The sequence below is a fragment of the Labeo rohita genome, chromosome 18, assembly GCF_022985175.1.
Source record: "Labeo rohita strain BAU-BD-2019 chromosome 18, IGBB_LRoh.1.0, whole genome shotgun sequence".
NCBI lineage: Eukaryota > Metazoa > Chordata > Actinopteri > Cypriniformes > Cyprinidae > Labeo > Labeo rohita.
The window spans coordinates 22,974,022-22,997,262 of record NC_066886.1 but is presented as its reverse complement, the minus strand read 5'-3'; the positions used below and the strand labels follow the sequence as shown (position 1 = coordinate 22,997,262).

General features: G+C 39.4%; 1 long non-coding RNA gene across 2 annotated transcripts; it reads right to left on the bottom strand.

Moving 5' to 3' along the window:
- Positions 1-11,313: 11,313 nt before the first annotated feature.
- On the bottom strand, positions 11,314-16,561 carry LOC127181073 (uncharacterized). 2 transcript variants are annotated; one of them, XR_007829728.1, is made up of 6 exons: positions 13,986-16,561; positions 13,466-13,558; positions 13,229-13,325; positions 12,922-13,048; positions 12,714-12,817; positions 11,314-11,934 (listed from the first exon to the last, which is right to left on the bottom strand). It is a non-coding gene; the product is annotated as an uncharacterized LOC127181073 (long non-coding RNA). The 2 variants fall into 2 exon arrangements; XR_007829729.1 differs by having other exon boundaries at positions 12,738-12,817.
- Between the last annotated feature and the right edge of the window lie 6,680 nt (positions 16,562-23,241).

Sequence of the window (23,241 nt, the reverse complement as noted above, 5' to 3'; positions counted from 1 at the left end):
ATTTTTTAATGGTTGCTTGGTCGCGTCTAGTGTAGACAGACTTTAGCTGTCACGTCATGACAGCTGTCACGTCTGGTGTAGACACGGTTAGTAATTTACGAATAAGATTAAGTGGGGTTTGGATCAAGATTATGATCTTTAAATGATTAATCGTGCAGCTCTAATTTCTGATAATATATGTGTCTCCATCTATTTATGATAATATTTGAAGAGAAACATTACACTTTTAATTTAGAATCATAACTATACATTGTGTTAAAGGTATAGTTCACTCAAAAATGAAAATTCTGTCATTTATTCACCCTTATGTTGTTCCAAATGTTGGTAACTAGACAGTTGACGGGCCCCAATGATTTCCATAGTATTTTTTTTTTTTTCCTACTATGGCTACTATGAACTGTTCGGTTATCAACATTCTTCAAAAAAATCTTTTTGTGTTCAACAGAAGAAAGAAATTCATACAGGTTTGGAAAAACATAAGGGTGATGAAGGGTAAATGAAGCCAGAACTTCCATTTTGGGGTGAATGTTCCCTTTAAGAAAATTATGTAAAATCAAATTAAGCAAAATCACTACATTTAATAAAATCAAAACATCTCACTTCTCACAAAAAGTCAGTGAATTCATACCAGAAGTGACATGTGCAATGTAGCACATAAAGGACAATCCTCCTTCAAATTGGCAGTGATCAGCCGGATACTTGGTGAATCTGTAGTGGGGTAGGCCCGACGAGTCCTTAAAAAGAATAATTTCTTTTTTACCATTCCTTTAAACAATCTTAAACAATATTTATTTACATTGTACTGAAATTTGCCATTATAAGCCATTTAGGCAACATAAACAAATTGTCAGCTTTGAAACTGTTAGTTATGATCGAAACATAAACCTAATACATAACAATCCCATCAGAAAAATGTTCAGTTCAGTTCAGTTCAATTTTATTTATATAGCACATTTAACAACAACCGTGGTTGACCAAAGTGCTTAACAATGTCTGGCACTCACACATAAACTAGCCAAATACAATTATAAAAAGTCACGATGTCTCAACTCAACTCGAAATAAAAGCTAAAGAATACAGATGCGTCTTAAGCAACGACTTAAAAGTTCCAACAGTCTGAGCAGTTCTTATGTGTACAGGTAAACTATTCCACAAATTTGGTGCCACCACTGAAAAAGCTTGGTCACCTTTATTTTTTAACCTTGCTCTTGGAACATCAAGGAGCATCTGATTGGATGACCTCAGTGCTCTAGCAGGAGTATGAACATGTAAAAGCTCTGATAAATAAGCAGGTGCCAACCCATTTAAAATCTTATAAACAAACAATAAAACCTTGAAATCAATCCTGAAGCGGACAGGAAGCCAGTGAAGTGAAGCTAAGACTGGGGTAATGTGCTCATACTTTTTAGTCCCAGTTAGAAGACGAGCTGCTGCATTCTGGACTAACTGTAAACGTTGAAGACATGACACATCCAAACCAACATATAAAGAGTTACAGTAGTCTAGTCTAGTCGTTATAAAAGCATGAATTACACTTTCAAATTCCTTACGTGGCAGGTAAGGCTTGACTTTAGCGAGCAGTCTCAGTTGGAAGAAACTGGCTTTTACAACAGAACTAATCTGTTTTTCAAATTTAAAACCACTATCAAAAATCACACCAAGATTCCTGATAAAAGGACGAACATACCAACCTAAATTACCAAGTCCATCTACACAACCACTTAAATCCCCAGGACGACCAAACACAACGATCTCAGTCTTATTCTCATTAAGACAAAGAAAATTCTGATCCAACCATATTTTTAAATCTCTTAAGCAATTAAATAATGACAGAAAAGAAGCTTTGTCATTTGTTTTAACAGGCAAATAAATTTGTACATCATCCGCATAACAATGGAAGGAGATATTGTGTTTTCTAAAAATATACCCCAAGGGCAACAAATACAAAGAAAACAACATAGGACCCAATATTGACCCTTGGGGGACACCACAAGAGAGAGGGGAATCAGATGAGGAGAATTCGCCGAGATGAACAGAAAAACTTCTATCTGTCAAATACGACTGAAACCATTTGAGAGCTATGCCTTTAATGCCAACACACTGTTCAAGTCTAGATAAAAGAATCGAGTGGTTGACCGCATCGAAGGCCGCAGTCAAATCCAAAAGGACTAAAACAGCAGAATTAGTCCACAGCTAGAAGAAGATCATTAAAAACTCTTAAAAGAGCAGTTTCCGTACTGTGTCGGGGCTTAAAACCAGACTGAAAAAATACTAAATTCATCTAAAAATGATTTAAGTTGTTTGAAAACAACTCTCTCCAAAACTTTCGAAAAATGTGAAACCCCAAAAGAAACACAAAGAGGATTCACAAAAAAATGGACTCTTTCCATAGATATCATAGCAAGGTAAATACAATTGAATCATAAAAAAGCCAAAAGCAGTTGCATTTATCTTATGACACTATCTAAAGGGTTTGATGTTCTCCAGTGAATTAAATAAAGGACTGATGATGATGACAAGTTCTATTTCCCTTTCTTTGTGCCACCACAGAAAAAGAAAGACAACAGGAAAAAAAAAAGTTACTCAGATTTTCTATCACCAGTGGAGGAAATGTCTTACAAATGTACTTTTAATGATTATAATCATAATCATATAATACTACGGATATTTTAAACCCAATGTGAGGTCTGAAAAATGTGGTTAAAACTGACTAACATTTAACTAACATTTTACTGTAGTCTCTGTATTGGATGCCTGTTATCCCTGAAAAATGTGTGCTTGATCTAAAAATGTGAACCAATATCTTACCATTAGAAGTTATCAGTATTTGAAGAGGTGAAGTAAACGGTCATCTACACAAACATAACACATGACATTCTCAACTCTCCTATATATTCCAGTGTTTCCGAGTGTAAATCAGTTAAATCACTCACTTCACTTATTCCAGTGTTCCTTTACTTCTCATGAGTTTGAGTTTTAAACTAAACATCAAAACACACAAACACACAGCAACTTCAAACATTAATTTACATCGAAATACGTGCTAATATTGCCAGCGCGCTAATACGATACTTGCGATTAGCCTCTCCCTTTGATTTCCTCACATTATTTAATTATGGGCACAAATCATAACTTTACGACGGTTTGACTGAAAAAATGTTTTGTTACCTGACATCGCCATATGTTTTCAGAATCTCACACATCCAGTCTGCCCCTTCTTCTGTGTTCACATTCCAGCTTCTGTTCTCCGTTGACATGTCGCAGTTCAAATTAGTTCACAATAAGAATTTAACAGGCACATAATCAGGAACTGAGCGAGTAATCTTGCCGATCAGCAGCACGCACATCACCAAACTGATTAGTATATTTTCAAACTGCACTAGAAAAAAGGCGCGCACAGCTGTCATTGGCCAGTTTCGTGGATGACAGTCAGATTAACCAATCTTGATGAAAGCAACCAAGTGAAACAACCAATAGAAATTGTTTCAGAGTGGTAATGGAAAATAAAGAGTTTTTTGTTTTTGTTTTTGTTTTTTTTTTTTTTTGTTTGTTTGTTTTTTTTAGAAACGTTTTTTTGACTGTATTATTTGATTAATTGATCCAATAGTGTTTTCATGACAGTGTATGAATAAAAATGTATTTGTAATATGTAAAAGTCCACACAGAATCTCACTGCACTTTTGAGATTAAAACTGTATCCATTATAATTATTGTTAATAATGATAATAATTAAAATTGTACATATACATTTGGATTTTGAAGAGGTGTTTTGATCAAAATATCATAAAATGCTAATAAATAAAATATTAGTAATCATAATCATTAAAAAGGCAGATATTTCTTGTTAAAGACATGCCATTTATTCAACATACAGATCTGTTAATTGTCTTTTTTTTAAGATTTTTTTAAAGATTTTAATGATTTAGCATTATACAGTATTAATTTGTGTCAACGTTAAAACAGCAGCTGACATTATTTCAATCATATTTCAATTATGTATCATGTGCCGACTAGACTGAAAAGAAAAGTCTGTACTGTTGGTCCAAAAAGAAAACTGAACACAAAACACAATATGCTAACTGAATGAAACAGCACTTTATTCTGAACCCCTGTATCATATGCTGCAAATATGATTTCTGGATATACATTGAATTTTTCCCATCAGAAACATAAATGTACATTCAGTCTTTCCTCAATTGGGCTATTTCATTATCTGTTACCAACCAACTGATTATAAAACTCTGGAGTACTTCTGTGGAATCAGGCAGCAACTGCTGCTAGGGGTTTGAGCTCTTCTGCCAATCTCAAAGCCACTATAATCCCATTATTTTGATAGATAATTAGCCTTCTGTAACCCATTCTTCATATTGCACAGTGACCATTTTGGATATTTTGAACCATTTTTATAGATTTTGAAATAACTATATAGTTAGATAAGCATGTGCTTTGCAGGGCAATGCTGATGGCACATTGGGTTTAACTTAATTTGTATATCCCAGGGCTCTTTAACTCCTGACTCATGAACTGTTTAACAGCCCTGAAAAGTGAATGTACTGCTGAGTTTAGTTCTATCTCTAACCAAACACACCAAACAATCTAGTCACAGTGTTCAAAATGATTTGTGAATTAGAGTCAGGTGTGTTTAATTAGTGTTGAAACTAAAGTCTGCTGTACACTGGCCCTCCAGGACTGGAGTTGAGGACCAATAGCCTATTGACCTTATGTAGCTGCATCCCTTTTTAGTCCTACATTTGCTGTCTTCTGGTTGTATTTCCACAGTGTTCTAACAGATTTATGAATAAACCTCTCATTTTAAAATCTTCCTGGTCTACTGACATTTGTTAAGACATTTGCTTTAAACATTACAGTGTTTACAATAACTTTTGTTAACTCTACAATACATAAATCCACTTTACCAGCTAAATTACTTAGAAATGCCATAGAAATATACAGAGCTACTGCACAAATGGAAGTTCAAAGACAATATTTTAAAGATGGTGAATAAGGTCAATACTGTACCCACATAGATCCCAAACCCACTGCCCACTCTGCACCTAGTACCTATATGTGTACTACCTAGGGCCCATGCAGTCAGCCTATATGGGACTGATTATGTTTGCTCATGTCTTACCCAGAATGCTTATGTCTTACCCAAGAGGGTCCCCTATTTGGATGACCAGACATGGCACTACCTGGGGACACATTCAGCACATGATTTCTAAATTGCCTAAAATAACCAGGTTTGGTTGTTTTCGCTGCACTGATTGATTATTGTATGACATCACCGCAAGTACCACGAGAGCTATAGACAAAAGAGCAGACGCTCCATGCTTTCGAATCATTCTCGCGGTACTTTGTTATCATGCAGTGATTCATTGCAGCAGCACAAATAAACGACCTGGTTAATTTAAGCAATATAGAAATCCTGTGCTGAACGTGTCCCCAGAAAGCGGCACCTTTGGTCACCCTACCCCATATTAGTGATGGGAAGTTGGGGTCATTTTACTGACTCTCTGATTTGATCTCATTCATCAAAATTAATGAATCTTTATTGAAGTCATTTCAATCATTTAATTGGCGTTAAATATTATACTTTTACCAACCAAATTCCCCGAAAACATCTACCTATTCAATCTTGATTATATTCTAAATTAGGAAATCATTATAATGCACCCAAAGATAATTTGTAGGGAACATAAATAATTGCTTTACCTTCAGAGTCTTTCATTCATTTGTCACATAACAGACACAATAAACAGATCATTCACGAATGACCCATCACTACCCCATATGTATTTCCCCATTTACAACCCATACAGTGATTACCCATGTGGGTACTACCTTGAGCCCATGTAGCCAACCTATAAAGCACTGATTGTGTATGCCCATGTCTGACCCATATCGTTTGGCCAAGAGGGCCCCACACGTTTTTCTCTATTCAGAACCCATACAAAGATTACCTATGTGAGTCCTACCTTGGGCCCATCTAGGCAGCCCATATGGGATTGATTGTGTTTGCCCATGTTCTACCCATATGGTTTGACCAAGAGGGCCCCATATGTGTTTCCCCATTCTGAACCAATATAGAGGTTGCCTTTGTGGGTCCTACCTTGGGCCAGTGTAGGCAGCCTATATGGTATTGGTTGTATTTGTCCATGTCTAACCCATATGGTTTGACCAAGAGGGTCCAATATGTGTTTCCCCATTCTAAACCCATATAGAGGTAGCCTATGTGGGTCCTACCTTGGGCCAGTGTAGGTAGCCTATATGGGACTGATTGTGGTTGTCCATGTTTTACCCATATGGTTTGACCAAGAGGGCACCATATGTGTTTCCCCATTCTGAACCCAAATAGAGGTCGCCTATGTGGTTCCTACCTTGGGCTAGTGTAGGTAGCCTATATGGGACTGATTGTGGTTGCCCATGTTTTACCCGTATGGTTTGACCAAGAGGGCCCCATATGTGTTATAGGCTACCTGCATGGTTGTTATAGGCTTATAGGCTGTTATAGGCTGCCTACATGATTACCCATGTGGGTACTACCTTAAGCCCATGTAGCCAACCTATAAAGCACTGATTGTGTATGCCCATGTCTGACCCATATCGTCTGGCCAAGATGGCCCCACACGTCTTTCTCTGTTCAGAACCCATACAAAGATTACCTATGTGAGTCCTACCCTGGGCCCATGTAGGCAGCCTATATGGGATTGGTTGTATTTGTCAATGTCTAACCCATATGGTTTGACCAAAAGGGTCCCATATGTGTTTCCCCATTCAGAACCCATATAGAAGTAGCCTATGTGGCCCCTACCTTGGGCTCATGTCGGCAGCCTATATGGGACTGATTGTGTTTGCCCATGTTTTACCCATATGGTTTGACCAAGAGGGCCCCATATGTGTTTCCCCATTCAGAACCCATATAGAGGTAGCTTATGTGGGTACTACCTTGGGCCCATGTAGGCAGCCTGTATGGGATTGATTGTATTTGTCCATGTCTAACCCATATGGTTTGACCAAAAGGGTCCCATATGTGTTTCCCCATTCTGAACCCATATAGAGGTAGCCTATGTGGGTCCTACCTTGGGCCCATGTAGGCAGCCTATATGGGACTGAATGTGTTTGCCCATATTTTACCTATATGGTTTGACCAAGAGAGCCCCATATCTATTTCCCCATTCTGAACCCATATAGAGGATGCCTATGTGGGTACTACCTCAGGCCCATGTAGGCAGCCTATATGGGATTGATTGTATTTGTCCATGTCTGACCCATATGGTTTGACCAAAAGAGTCCCATATGTGTTTCCCCATTCAGAACCCATATAGAGGTAACCTATGTGGGTCCTACTTTGGGCCAGTGTAGGCAGCCTATATGGGATTAATTGTGTTTACCCATGTCTAACCCATTTGTTAAACCCATATGGGCCCCATTTGTGTTGCCCATTTCGAGCCCAAGCACTCATTTCCCATTTGAGACCCAACTAGGACGCACATAGGGAGCCCATTTGTTTTTGCCCATGTGGGACCTACTTAGCTGACCCAAGTGGGCCAGATAAGATACCCATTTTAGGACCATGCCCACTTGGTACCCATGTACACCCAGCAGAAACCATGTGGGGCCCACATATACATGTTGGCTGGGATATTAGCCTACACCGACTAATAAATTATAGAACGTTTAGCAAACACTGAGAAATCAAAAAAAAAAAATAAAAAAAAATAATAATAATAATAACAATTAATTAATTAATTAATTAATTAATTAATTAATTAATTTAAAAAAGACAAAAAAAAATGGTAAATGACAGCTTTTCAAATTGAAAACAAAACAAAAGTGAAACTAATATGGCTTGCATATTTATTTTTCCACAAGAATACCAACATGTTCACCTTCTCTGTTTAAGAAGCAGTTTTTTATTTATTTATTTATTTTTTTTTTTCCCAATTAGGCGTGAAAACCAAATCCCTCAGTCCGCCATCGTTTCCTCAAAATTCGCGTCATTTTTGCCGCGAGCTGCGCGGTTGTGACGCGGCTAGTGGTATAAACCAGGCTCTACATCCGAATCGCACTGATTGTGCCTTACGTGACCAGTGAATAATGATCCTGCTGCAACGTGCACGTTATATAGAGTAGACGCTTTTTGAGCAGCGCAGACCATGCACTCTTACAAATGCGATCACGTTCAATTTTAGCTACATAAAACATATTTTGCAGAAAGCATGAAGTTTTGGTGGGCGATTGGCATACTAAATAACAATTTGATAATGTATTGCTAGTGTTGATCAGGCAGGCTTTTGTTCACCTTTGTTCATTGTTGTTTATCCATGATTTCAAATAAGAATCCCCCAATGGCTTTTTAGTGCAAACCATTAGCCCAAATTATGCAATTATGCAAAGTAACTACTTTAGCATTAGTTAAAGCCCAAATTACGCAAAATAACTGAGTTGAAATCATTTGCTGACAGCTTGTTCCCTTTGTTCCATATGCGCCACCTTCTGTCAAACAGTGGATTTACAAAGTTATATTATCCAAAGTGTTTCGTGTTTTAGTTGTAGAACTGTTTGGAGCACATAAAAGTGTGTGTGTGTGTGTGTGTGTGTGTGTGTACTTGTTTTTGCTACATTGTGGGGACCAAATGTCCCCACAAGGATAGTAAAACCTGAAATTTTTGACATTGTGGGGACTGGCTTGAGGTCCCCATGGGTACAAAAGCGTATAAATCATACAGAATGAGATTTGTTGAGAAAGTAAAAATGCAAAAAGTTTTCTGTAAGGGGTAGGGTTAGGGGTAGGGTTAGGGTAAGGGGATAGAAAATACAGTGTGGACAGTAAAAGTGCATAGTGCTGCTTGTTGGTTTTCAACATAAAACTAATTTTTGAACATTCCCAGCACATTTTAACATGTATTATACCATGTTATATTATGCATAACGGTTTGAAATATACATTAGGCATATTGAAGAGATTTATGTATCGTATAACATGGGTATCTCTGAGCCACTTTAATTTTTAAAAAGTAGCTCTCAAAATAAAAAAAAAGTTTGGAGACCCCGATATATATATATATATATATATATATATATATATACACACACACACACACACACACACACACACACACACACATACACACACACATAGGCGACATTAGGGGGGGCAAGATGGTTAGTCATCGCCATTGCGTGCACTTGAACGCGGAACTGTTCCACCTGCGCTGCGCTCGCTGCTGCTGCTGACGGAAACACTAAACGCCGTCCGAGCCGGTCTTGAAAGTAAAAGTTTTTTTTTATCACCATAATTGGTGGATATCTAAAATATAAAACTAAGGAGAAGACTAAAACAGGCCCGAAGCCCAGCCCGCGTATTAACTATGATGTGAAAATTGGCCCGAGGCCCGGCCCTATAGGGGCGTAAAAAGTCAAGGCCCGTCGGGCTCGAACTGAAATGCAGGGCTCTACCGGGACATATCAACCAGTAACCTGATTTCATTGCCAGTAACGGACGGTAAAGTTCAGGAATGAATGGTATGTGATTTATGACAGAATAGTCCCACTAATGATCGTTCATTTTTTCCTCACGTGTTTCACCTTTAGTAACAACGAATCAAAACGGATACATTTCAAGTGACACGGGAAAAAGACATGGAAAATCAGAAAAATAGCGTGCACATTTCTGGTTAAAAATGAAAAGCCATCAACTGACACTTAAAACGGGAAGCATCGCCAGATTCAAACCAGCAAGAGTCAAAAGTTCGTCCACAGTTTAATAAACGTTGGCAACCTCTTTTAGGTTTACTGTGCTGTATTGACTGCTCTGGTCCGTGGCAATACGGTAGGGCATTGTTTTGATGCTTATACGAAAAATATTTTTTTCTTTTGCTGGTTTGGTTCCGATTGGGTAAAAAAGCTAGGACTAGTTCGCAAAAATAGTTTTTTTCAAACAATCCAAAACAGCCAAAAATAGACTACATTCTTATCTGAAATGTTGAGATTTTTGGAAAGCATATTAACTTATGTGGAACAGATTTATGGAGCAAATTAGTATATGTTAGTAGATAATATGTTTTGAATATTATCCATCGTTTCAAATCCAGCCATCGTTTTTACATTTTATTTCAATGTTTATACAAACAAAAAGTGGATAGTGTTAAAATAGGCTGGTTTTCAATATAAAACTTGGTTAAATTCAGTGTTTTAGTACTCTTCCAGCACATTTTAACAAATTCCAAAATGTTGCCCATTTCGAGCCCAAGCACTCATTTCCCATTTGAGACCCAACTAGGACCCACACAGGGAGCCCATCTGTTTTCTAGTTCTCAAATGAAACAAGGTTGCGCCATTTTCATGCAGAGTTTAGCTCCAACCCTAATCAAACACACCTCAACAGCCTAATTACGGTCTTCAGGATTACTAGAAAGTTGCATATGGAAGAAAATTAATGACAAATGTCTTTGAAACAAAAAAAGCATGTTGAATTGCACTAACTGAAAAAATAATGCTTTGAATTAACAGTGCTTGCATTTTAATGCCTTGTATTTTCAGGGCTTGCATTTTTAGGTTCTGAAATTTAACATAGTTGTTTATTTAAGCTGTGAATATTTCAATTCAAAATATTTCACACATTTTCATAACTAAAAATTCAAAAATTCATATTCACCTTCCAGAATTCACTTCCCAAATATTCAATCTGTTTAAAAATACGATGTGCAATATTCCACAGGCAAATTTCAGTCCATTTTATTTCACTTTACAAATTCGCTTCAGCAAATTCAGTGGTTCAAATTCGGCAGAAAAGTCGGCATTTCACATCCGGGAGCTGCAGGAATAGCAGTAGAGCACCGATGCACGATCTCCAGCTGCTGTCAGTCGCTCACCAGCAGGTGTCGCAAGCGGCTGTTAATGAAGGCCAAAGCGACCAGTAGTAACGCAAGTTATTCATTCACAAAAACCGATTTCCAGAAATAAAGCAAGCGAAAATTAATTAAGCAAGAATTTATGATTACCAGGGCCAGTATGTATATGCGGTAAAGATGATTGTGTTTACGTTTAATTTAACATCTTCACTGCTACTAGTTTACCTGTGTAGAATACATGTACACAGCAAAATTGGAAGTGTTAAATTCTGGAACTCTGTGTTAAAATTAACATTTTTTCTGTTTATATAGGTCCACACTACACCGAGTTAAACTAACACTTTAAATAGTGTTACTTCTTTAACACTTTTATAGAGTTAAAACAACACTGTAAGTGTTAATTAATAACACTATTATTGTGTTTTTACCCCTCATTTACACTGTTAATGTTGAAATTACACTAGGAGTGTCAATAGTTTTAACACCAAGGGAGTTATTTCTGCACTTTATATAGTGTTCATACAAACCCTGATTTGTCATTCAATGTAATCTGCATTCAGTTTAACTAAAAATACATAATGTGTGCATTCAATAACAGCAAACACGTTGTATTGGTTTGATGCTTTATTTTCAACAATGACACGTCTAAACAAAACACTTAAAAGAAAGATAAAAATTCACCATCATAACACCCATGCAAACTCTACAGATGAAAAGACACGTAGGACTTCAAATGCTGGCTGTTAGATATACTCTTAACTCTCAACTAAATACATGATGCATTGAAAAATGTTGCAATTCCTTTACTCTTGGTAACTCACTGGTATGACCAACATCAATGTTTGTAGAGCGTAGCAGGATAAAGACATTGACAAGGACCTACTGAAACAACAGGTTGAGCACAAAGTGGACTTAGAGTTCGATAGCACTCAGGGTGGTGGTTCCGTCAGAAGGGATGAGGTGCTTGTCCGGCCACATAGAATAAGCTGATCATGCCCTTGATCCTTCTCAATACCAGTAGGTATGGCTGGTGGTCCTCCATCTGACTGGGATGGCATATAATACTGGTGCAGGTCCAGGACTGTAAACAGCAAAAACAAAAATTAGATTAAACAAAAAAAGAGAGGGAAAAAAGATAAATACTATGTGCTTTGATGAACAAAATTCTGATATTTACTGACCCTCATGTTGTTTCACACTCAAAGGTCTTTTGTTCATCTTTGAAACACAAGTGAATATACTTTAATGAAAACTGAGAGATTTTTGTCCATGCATCGAGTCCACATCTACGACCTTGATGCTTAAAATGTTCTTAAAGAGACTGCAAAATTAATTTACATGAATTAAGCAGTTTAGTCCAATTTTTTTGACGAGACAGTCACCTTATATAATGAGCAGATTGAAATTAGGCTTTTATTCACAAACGGCGATCAGCAAACAAACGGTTCCTGTGAAAGCGCAAACGATACCGCATAACATCATGCTTGAGCTTCCATTTACCATAGCTGATGTTTCAGTTGATAAATGTTTATATATATGAATAAAAAGCCTAAATTCAATCTGTCTATCATAGAAAGTGATCAAGTCTCTTCAGAAAATATAGAATAAACCACTCAATTCACATGGATTAGTTTTACAATCTCTTTATGAACTTTCTGAAGCATCATAATGGTATTTGCCAATAAAGAGACAAATCTCTCTGATTTCATAAAAATAATTACATTGATGTTTTGAAGATGAACAAAAGTCTTAAGTGTTAGGAATGACATGAGGGTGAGTACATGACTACTTTGATTTCAGTAAATTAACCTTATCATCAAAAAAAAAAAAAAAAAAAAAAAAAAAAAAAAAAACACTAACTTTTGCAACAGTATCGAGTTTTACCATATGGAAGTGCACAAGTCTGTCTCATCCTAATTTTCTTCATCATCACTGGACTGTTTTTCCAGGGTATGTCGGACAATCTGATTAAACATGACAAGACAGGTGACAACATAAGACTAGTAAAATGATGGAAGGGAATTATTACACAGACAAATTAAATGTTGACAAAAACATGCATACATACCCATTTGCCCTAGCATCTATGCTACAGATTTTGCTGGCCGATGCTTATTGATTTTGCCTCTTCATGGTCAGCTGAAGAGAATGAAAGAATGAGCACTTGTGCTGAGGTTTGAGAATCTTGTGGGTGACTAAGAGAGAAAAGCAAAACAATTTCATGATTCATGTCTGTCAAGGCTTAATTCATACAGACCTACAGATAAATCTTTTACACTATCATATTATGAAAGTCTTAAAAAAAAAAAAAAAAAAAAAAAAAAAAAAAAAAAAATGTATAAACACATCACACATTTAAGTATTAATATATTTACCATCAGGTATGCCAGCAGAAACAATTTCTTCTGGGCAACTTAAATGTAGATGCCTTCAATTTGTGTCCTATTCAACACTGGTATCTGGGTCTTTTAACTGAAAAGTTATTTTAACAAATACAGACATCATTTATTTTGAAACCTGGAAACAAGCCCTGTGGACGTTTTAGTATCATCTTAAACATGGTTGCCATATGTCTGGTTTTAATTGATCAGTTTCTAAGCAGTAGTACTTACCTTCAGTGAGAAAAACTTGGAATGCACAATCGTTAAGCAGTTCCACAAATTTCTTCACTCACTGATACTGAACTTTTACCAGCATGACGACAGCTGTTGGTCAGGAAAAACGCAAATAGTCGTTAATATTAAATAATGTCCAGCAAGCAGCTAACTTACTATCAGAAGATCCATTTGTCATCTCTCCAACGTTATATAATCTAACTTACACAAACGTTTGAATATGAATCGCGCACGTCACGTCAGGCACAACGATTCTTTTCATACGCGGCAAAAAATATCGTTCAGCAAAACGCTGGATTGCATGTTTGTTCTTCGCACTGTGCTTTGGAGAAGAGTGTAACTGCGGCGGTGTGGATATGAAAAAAAAATTCGCGCCTAACCGTTTGCTGCTCGCTCAAGTTAACAGAACATGAACAGAACATTAAATGAATCACAGAAATGATCGTGTAATTTTAACCCCAAGTCTAAAATAGTGTCGCATGTGCAAACTAATCACCATTAACTCCTCTTAACTTACCTCTTTTTGCAAGCTGGCCTCTGGCTCGTGACGGTGGTCTGCCGCCGCGCTGTCTAAACACAAATAATGTTAGCACTCCGATGTTATAGAATTTGCAATATTATACTAAATGTTGAAAACTGTAAACTTAGTATAAAAACTGATAGAATTAAATGGTTAAAAATATATTATACCTGTGTTTGACCATCTCCGCTCCTCGCGGTCATCCACCATTAATCAAAACGGAAACAATGTGCAAGGACCGGAAATAGGATTAACTCATCACTATAGTGTCAATTATATTAACTCGTTGTAATAACACTGACTCTGAACACTGACTCACACTGCAAGTGTTCATGTCGTTCAAATCAACACCAGAATCAACACTTTTCAACACTGGAAAATTAACACCATAAAAACAACTCTATACAACACTGGAAATTTTGCTGTGTAAGCAGCTTTCTCTAACGAAAGGAGATTATAATGTTGTTTTACCCGACGCTGATGTACACAACTGAACATTACATCTGATGAAGACATATTGCTTTCGGTTACTTAGTTTCCTTAACTTTGTATCATGGCTTGTGTGACGCTGTGCTGTAACTATTGGGGTTTCCCTCATACGTCACACTCCGGGATTCCCCAACGACGCAGAAAGCGCCTCAGTGCTAATGCAGTAATATAAGACCTCCAGTACACATTATTGGTGATGCGAACCAAATACAGACAAGCAAATGTGTAGGCTATGTGTATTGTAGCAACAAATTTAAACCGGAGAAAGCTTTGAGGTGCTCTCACCCAAGGGACCATCTGTCAATTCCACCAACTGAGTTAAAACGCCCGGTGTATTTTCCTTAAATGACTTTTAACATTTAAAATAACACACTGTCAAACTGTAAATCTTTTATTATTCATAATGATTTACTACAGGTGAGATTTTGCCAAGAACTCCCTTCCATATATGTACAGTACACACTTATTTTCTTAAAGTGCCCCTATTATGCGTTTTCAAATATGATCTTTCATGTAGTGTGTCATGTAGCTGTATGTGAACATAAACTATCTGCAAAGTTGTGAAGCCGACAGTGCACGATACATAAAGTTATTGTCTATCAAAAAAAAGAGTCGGCTCACATTTGCCTAAGGAGTCGTCAGGATTTCGAATCTCTTTCTGTTACGGCCACACGTCACGAGGTAACAGATTTGCATAATGTCCGCCCACGTTCTACGTCGCGAACAACTTGCTGGCCCATACATTTCCATGGGGTTTAGGTCACATGGAAATTTACACGTACATTATACGGAAGACGCTGTATCATACATGTGAGTAAAGATGTTTTATATTCAAAAGATGATGAATCTACAAAGATTGTATTTTCTGGCGATTGTTCAAAATACGTAGTTGTGTATGTTATGTTAACCCTGCACGTCTTGCTAACCGGCTAAATCAGGCTTGTGTAGTTCTGTTGTTCAGCTGTGGACCCACTGTAGTCTGACAATTTGTGATTGATGCAGCTTGACTGTCTGTCTGTCTCATTAGTTGGAGTAATGATAAAGGATGCCGCTTGAAGCGGCTTTCACACTGAATGCGGAAAGCGCTGTGCTATGAAACCCATTCGTTTCAATATACTCTATGCACGAACGCTGCTGACGTATTTCCGGTAGAATCTTGGTCAGCCTATTTACTTCCGCATAGCGCATTCTATAGCGAATTATGCTAGCGGCAAAACTCTTTCATAAGATTAATTTGACAGCGATTCATAATTTAAGTATTACAATATAGTATTATGTACTTATACATTATAGTAATTACCAGAATGGCCCGTTAGTAAAAGCTTGGGCCAAGGATTAAAGACAAGATTACATTTGTTGGAGATTGATGATTTTATATTTATTTTTGTAATAAATAATATAAACATGTATATTTTATACAATGTTTCCTGTAAATATGTAAATATACATAACATTGAACTTTTGCACTGCAGTACTGTAAACATGTAAATATATAAATAACTTTAAACATTTGTACTGCAGTAAACATAACTGAACATTTATAATGCAGAAATGTAAATATGTAAATATAAATAACTTTGATACAGTGTTAAACATTTCCTGTACAGTGATGTTGTGTAAATACAATATATAAATTATTATTTGTCTTCTGTTTTTGTTAGTCTGTTTGTGTGTTTTCTACACCTGTAGGCAATAAAATGAAAATAAATTGAAACCAAACCAGTAGGTGGCAGCAAATGGCTGTTTGAGTTCAACAGATTCGTTCAAACAGCTGATTCATTCAGAAACGAGGCAAGCAACTGTCTTTATTAATGGATAACTGAATCACTGACTCAATTGATTCGTTAAAATGCGTGGATTTATTCAGTAACGAAACACCGCTGTGTTGCACGCAGACACGAAACAGGTCGATCGGTGCATCTCTATTTAAAACGTTAACTGTGCTTAGCTAAAGGCCCCGTTTACACGAAGGAAAGACGCAGAAATTTCCCTGCGGTTTGGCCTCTAATTTACACGAAAACCCTGTTTTTATCACAGAAAACGATTATTTCTAAAAACTCCGGCCAAAGTGGAGATTTCTAATAACGCCGGTTATGTGTTGCCGTGTCAACTGGGAGAAACGGGTTGACGGCAACATAACCGGCGTTATCAGAAATCTCCACTTTGGCCGGAGTTTTTAGAAATAGTCGTTTTCTGTCAGGGGCGTTTCTAGGATTTTAAAACATCCGGGGCTGGTGCCAAAACATCAGGGGCTAGTGGTGGTGGGTGGGAGCTCACATCATGCTCACATAAGATTTTGTTAGACACAAGTGGTTGAACCTGGATCCTTCTAGGTGTTACATCCGCGCCAGGCTCCACCCTCACTACAACACAACGCTCACAATCACCCGAGTTCTGATCACCAGCACCTGACAGCTATCATCTCATCAATCAAGCACCACATAAAAGCACACACCACTCTGCATTCACTGTCCAAGCTCGACTATTCGAAGTGGACTCGCTATTCTCAGCATATTACCTGTTATACTTACCTGTTGTGAACTTACCTGTGCTCTCCTTGTCAGATCCTCGTTCTCCTCCAGATTCCCATCGATCGTCTTCCTCGTGGCGTCCTGTGAGTTGTGGTGTGTGGTTGTGGTGTTCGTCATTGGCTTCGTCTCCATCCGATCATCTGTGTGTACAACGGAAATAAGACTGGTTACAATCTCATTCTGCGCTCTCAAACTCTATCAAGATTGTCTACTTACCTCTTCTTCTCACCCTGTCTGTTGAACTCATTACAATAAACTGTTATTGCGTTTACTTACCATCTGTGTCCCGTCCGCTTCATAACAGAAGCTTGGACCAAACCGTATAATGAGTTCATCTGATCCTTTCCAGGAACTTGTGGATTCAGTTCGCCAAGCAATTCTCGCCACATCACCATCACCAACGGCACCTAATCCACCACCATCACCAGCACCCTCACCGACTGTCAACAATGCTTCTTCGCCTCTCTGTGTCGTATGTCCCATGGTGCGCACGACGCCCTTCTCTGGTGCGGCGGGAGATTGCAAGGGATTTCTTCTCCAGTGCTCCATCACGTTCGCCACATATCCTCATGTGTTTAATTCTGATTCCTCAAAAATCGGATATCTGATCTCTTGTCTCACAGGCACAGCACTAAGGTGGGCGGAATCGATCTGGAATCAAGCGGGACCTCCCGTAAGATCGTATACTGCATTTACCCACCATTTCCTGGAGGTATTTGGACGAGTAGATCAGGAAACATCTGCAGGTGAGGAATTATACCATTTTCGTCAAGGCACACTCAGTATTCAAGAATATTCTGTGAGATTCTGTACTTTAGCAGCATCCAGCGGCTGGAATGAAAGGGCATTGCTGACTACATATCGTCAAGGACTCGAACTGAACCTCCGAATGATGTTGGCGCCTCACGATGACTCCATGGGACTCGAACGCTTCATTCAAATGACCATACGTTGCGCCACCCGCATCTCATCATATTCAAATTCATCAATGAGCATTGGAGGCGCATCTCCCAGCCCACCAGCGGACCACAGCCCTCCAGAACAGCCCTTCGAACCCATGCAAGTGGATTCTCGCCGCTTAACCCCTCAAGAACGTCAACGACGCTTATCAATGGGTCTATGTCTGTATTGTGGGCAATCTAGTCATCAGATTCGGGACTGCCCCACACGTCCTGAACGTCCATTGATGAGTACCATCCTCCCTATGTACGAGAAGTTGAATCCATTCACTTCCAATGTCATTCTTACTGCAAATGATGTCTCCTTCACTGTGGCAGCCCTCATCGATTCCGGGTCCGCGGGGAACTTCATCTCCGGTGCCCTTGCGCAACGCCTTGGTCTTCAAACCACGCCTACTGAAGTAAGATACCATGTTCAATCCGTAACTGGACAGTCACTCTCCAAGAAGGATGTTAAACATCGCGCTGGACCGATTCATCTACAAATAGGGCAATGTCATGAGGAAGAGATCTGGCTGTTGGTTCTGGAGGGTTCCACCATCGACGTGGTCCTAGGGCGTCCGTGGCTGGCGAGGCACAATCCCATCCTATCTTGGGGCTAAGGAGAAATATTGAAGTGGGGCGATACCTGTTGGCCTGAATGTTTCCCAAAACTTCCACTTCGTTCCACTGTTTCTATCACCATGTGTTCCACGACCATCGAAAGCCCTGTTGAAAAACAATCTGTTAATATTCCTCCTTGTTATTCTTCATTCCAGGATGTGTTTTGCCCCAAGAGAGCTGCCAGCCTGCCACCACATCGACCATGGGACTGCGCCATAGATCTGCTCCCGGATGCCCCTGTGCCCCAAGGACGAATCTTTCCACTCTCTATTCCCGAAACAAAGGCTATGGAGGAGTACATTCAGGAAGCCTTACAACAAGGATATATCCATCCTTCAACTTCCCCTGCTGCATCCAGCTTCTTCTTCATCGCAAAAAGGATGGTGGCCTACATCCTTGTATAGATTACCGAGCTCTCAATGAAGGTACAGTCAAATTCAAATATCCACTTCCACTCGTCCCCACTGCTATTGAAAAACTCAGAGGAGCCAAAGTATTCACCAAATTTGATCTAAGAAGTGCATATAATTTGATTCGTATACGCAAAGGGGACGAGTGGAAAACTGCTTTTATCACCCCTACTGGTCATTATGAGTACAGGGTGATGCCGTATGGACTCGTCAACGCACCATCTGTGTTCCAGAACTTTATGCATGAGATTTTCCGAGATTACCTTCACCAGTTCATGATCATCTACATAGATGACCTCCTGATTTACTCCACTAACCTATCTGAGCATCACCAACAGGTCACTAAAGTACTCCAACGTCTCCGAGAGCATCATCTGTACCTAAAAGCCGAGAAATGCACTTTTCATCAATCCTCTGTACAGTTTCTGGGATACCACATTGATCACACTGGCGTCAAGATGGATGAGAGCAAGGTCGAAGCCATCGTCAACTGGCCAACTCCCACTACAGTTAAGACACTCCAGAAATTCCTGGGGTTTTCAAATTTCTATCGACGTTTCATTGATAATTACAGTACCATAGCCAGTCCATTAACCTCTATGCTGAAAGGTAAGCCCAAAACTCTGACCTGGACACCCGAAGCAACTCAAGCTTTTCAACAGCTCAAACACTCCTTTATATCAGCCCCCATTCTCGCTCATCCGGATCCACAACTCCCTTTCATTGTCGAAGTAGATGCTTCTACCACGGGGGTAGGAGCCGTACTTTCACAACAGCAGCAGCAGGGGAAGTCAACCGAACTCCATCCATGTGCCTGCTATTCTAAGAAGCTCAGTCCGGCGGAGCGTAACTATGACATCGGGAACAGAGAACTGTTGGCCATCAAGCTGGCACTGGAGGAATGGCGCCACTGGCTGGAGGGGTCCATACATCCATTTCAGGTATTAACAGATCATAAAAACCTACAGTATTTACGTGATGCCAAACGTCTAACCCCTCGACAAGCCCGTTGGGCACTGTTCTTCACTAGATTCCAGTTTTCCATTTCCTACAGACCCGGAGCCAAGAATGTCAGAGCCGATGCACTGTCACGCATTCATTCCACGGAAGAGACACAAGAACCCATTGAACCCATTCTGTCGGAGAAAATCTTTGTGAATCCCATCCAATGGAAGACCCCTCCAGTCGCCTCAGATCCAGCCCCTGAAGCTCCGCCGGACTGTCCTCCACACCGAAGGTTTGTTCCACCTGATGAACGCATACCATTAATCCACTCCTCTCATACCTCACTGGGCACAGGGCATCCTGGGACCAACAGAACCCTCTCACTCCTGCAAGATCGGTTTTGGTGGCCTAGGATGGAACAGGACGTGCAGAGGTACGTGAGAGGGTGTCGGGAATGTGCAATGTCAAAGTCTCCTCGTCATCTTCCCTCAGGAAAATTGGTACCACTTCCCGTGCCTAACCGCCCCTGGTCACACCTAGGGGTCGATTTCATAACGGATCTCCCTCCATCAGAAGGTAATACCTGCATCCTGGTCATAGTGGATAGATTTTCTAAGTTCTGTCGATTAATTCCACTCCAAGGTTTACCTACAGCATGGAACACAGCAAAACTTCTGTTTGATCAGGTATTCCGTTCATATGGTTTACCTGAAGATATTGTTTCAGATAGAGGACCGCAATTTATCTCCAGAGTGTGGAAAGCTTTCTTCCGTCTCCTAGGTGTGACCGTCAGCCTCTCCTCAGGCTACCACCCACAGACCAATGGACAAACGGAACGAAAGATCCAAGAGGTGGGGCGGTTCCTCCGTACCTTCTGCACAAGCCACCAAGTCACCTGGAACCAGTTCCTGGGCTGGGCCGAGTATGCACAGAACTCTCTTCGTCAAGCCACCACCGGACTCACTCCATTCCAGTGCATACTCGGATTCCAGCCCCCACTCTTCCCTTGGACAGGAGAACCCTCGGATGTTCCGTCAGTAGATCACTGGTTCCGGGAGAGTGAGAGGGTCTGGGACGAGGCACACCAACATCTCCAAAGGGCAGTGCGTAGGCAGGTAGCGACAGCTGATCGTCGCCGTTCCGATGCTCCTACCTTTCAAGTCGGACAAAAGGTATGGTTATCTACAAGAGACATTCGTCTACGCCTGCCCTGTAAGAAGTTGAGTCCTAGGTTTGTTGGTCCCTTCACCATCACGGAGCAGATCAACCCAGTCACGTACCGTTTACAACTACCTGCACACTACAGAATCCACCCTACCTTCCATGTGTCACTGTTGAAACCTCACTATGACTCTCTTCTTCCCACAGAGCCTGGCCGTGAAGAACCCCCTCCTCCAATGATCACTGAAGAAGGAACCATATACACGGTCAAAGAAATCCTGAATTCCCGGCGTCGAGGTGGTAGGCTACAATATTTCGTGGACTGGGAGGGTTACGGTCCAGAAGAGAGGTCCTGGGTGTCTCGTGAGGATATCTTAGACCCAACGCTGTTGACAGATTTTCATCAGAATCACCCAGATCGTCCAGCACCTCGGAACAGAGGTAGACCACCACGACGTCGAAGGGGCCTGGCCTCGGGAGAGGGCCCGGGAGGGGGCCCTGGAGGAGGGGGTAATGTTACATCCGCACCAGGCTCCACCCTCACTACAACACAACGCTCACAATCACCCGAGTTCTGATCACCAGCACCTGACAGCTATCATCTCATCAATCAAGCACCACATAAAAGCACACACCACTCTGCATTCACTGTCCAAGCTCGACTATTCGAAGTGGACTCGCTATTCTCAGCATATTACCTGTTATACTTACCTGTTGTGAACTTACCTGTGCTCTCCTTGTCAGATCCTCGTTCTCCTCCAGATTCCCATCGATCGTCTTCCTCGTGGCGTCCTGTGAGTTGTGGTGTGTGGTTGTGGTGTTCGTCATTGGCTTCGTCTCCATCCGATCATCTGTGTGTACAACGGAAATAAGACTGGTTACAATCTCATTCTGCGCTCTCAAACTCTATCAAGATTGTCTACTTACCTCTTCTTCTCACCCTGTCTGTTGAACTCATTACAATAAACTGTTATTGCGTTTACTTACCATCTGTGTCCCGTCCGCTTCATAACACTAGGTGGGTCCGGGGGCATTAAACTGGGTGTTAAAGACCTTGTCACACTATTAACAATAGTAAATAGTAATCACTGCAAATAGCAAACATATCAAAGTATTATAACAAAATTATAACATTACAAAAATATGTTAGACAAATAAAATAATACATTTGAAAATGTATTTATAACTGTAACAAATATATAGTTGCATGCAAAAATAGGGCCCTATTTTTTTTCCCCCCAAATTCCGTTTTATTTTATTTTATTATTATTATTATTATTATTTTCAAATTCTGTTTTCTGTTTTCATTTTTCTGGTCTTCTTTTTAATGGTTAAATTTAATTTTATTAATCAAAATGTATTTAATCATGTGTAATTAATTAAAACCATGAATCTTATACAATTTACTGTCAATTTATCAAAAGTTAAGAAAAATTACATGTTTAGGACGCTATGAATTTTATTTTTTTTCTTCTCACTTTACGTTTTATTGTTACCAAATATGTTTTAGCATCTCTGTTTATTGAATGCATAAAAACAATTTTTATTTATTTTTTACAATAGCTTCTGTGTTGTGCATTTTTCTGGTTATCAGATGAAGGTATACAATATTGATTTTATTGATCTTTTAATGAAAATTATATTTTATTTTTGGCAAATAAGGGGGATTTACTATTAAAATGTAAAAACATGGAAGAAATACTGTGTGAAAAAAAAATGTATACATTTTTATTAATTAATAGTAGTAGTCGCCGTAGTAGTAGGCACGTACATTATACTGAATGATTAATAAAGTTAAACCGAACTTTTACTTTGACGGGTTGCCGACTTGCCGTGAATACCTTTAAATTTCTGTGTATATTGTTGACGCTTGTTTTACTCAAATGAAACAGTGAAATGCTCATGCAGTAACTCTCAGAGCAGTTCTGGAGATGCTGTTGTTAATGTATTTATGTCCTCATTTAGTGAAATGGCAGACGCTGAAATCACTGCGCGTCAGTATAGAAAACTAAACCGCGCATCCGCGCCATTCATTCATAAAAAGACACGCAGATCATGCAGGATTCATGTTTAAATAGTCTTTTGCGGCATTATATTCACAGATACTAGTCCATATCGCGACTTGATTTAAGTTTAATGACCAACTTTTGATTAA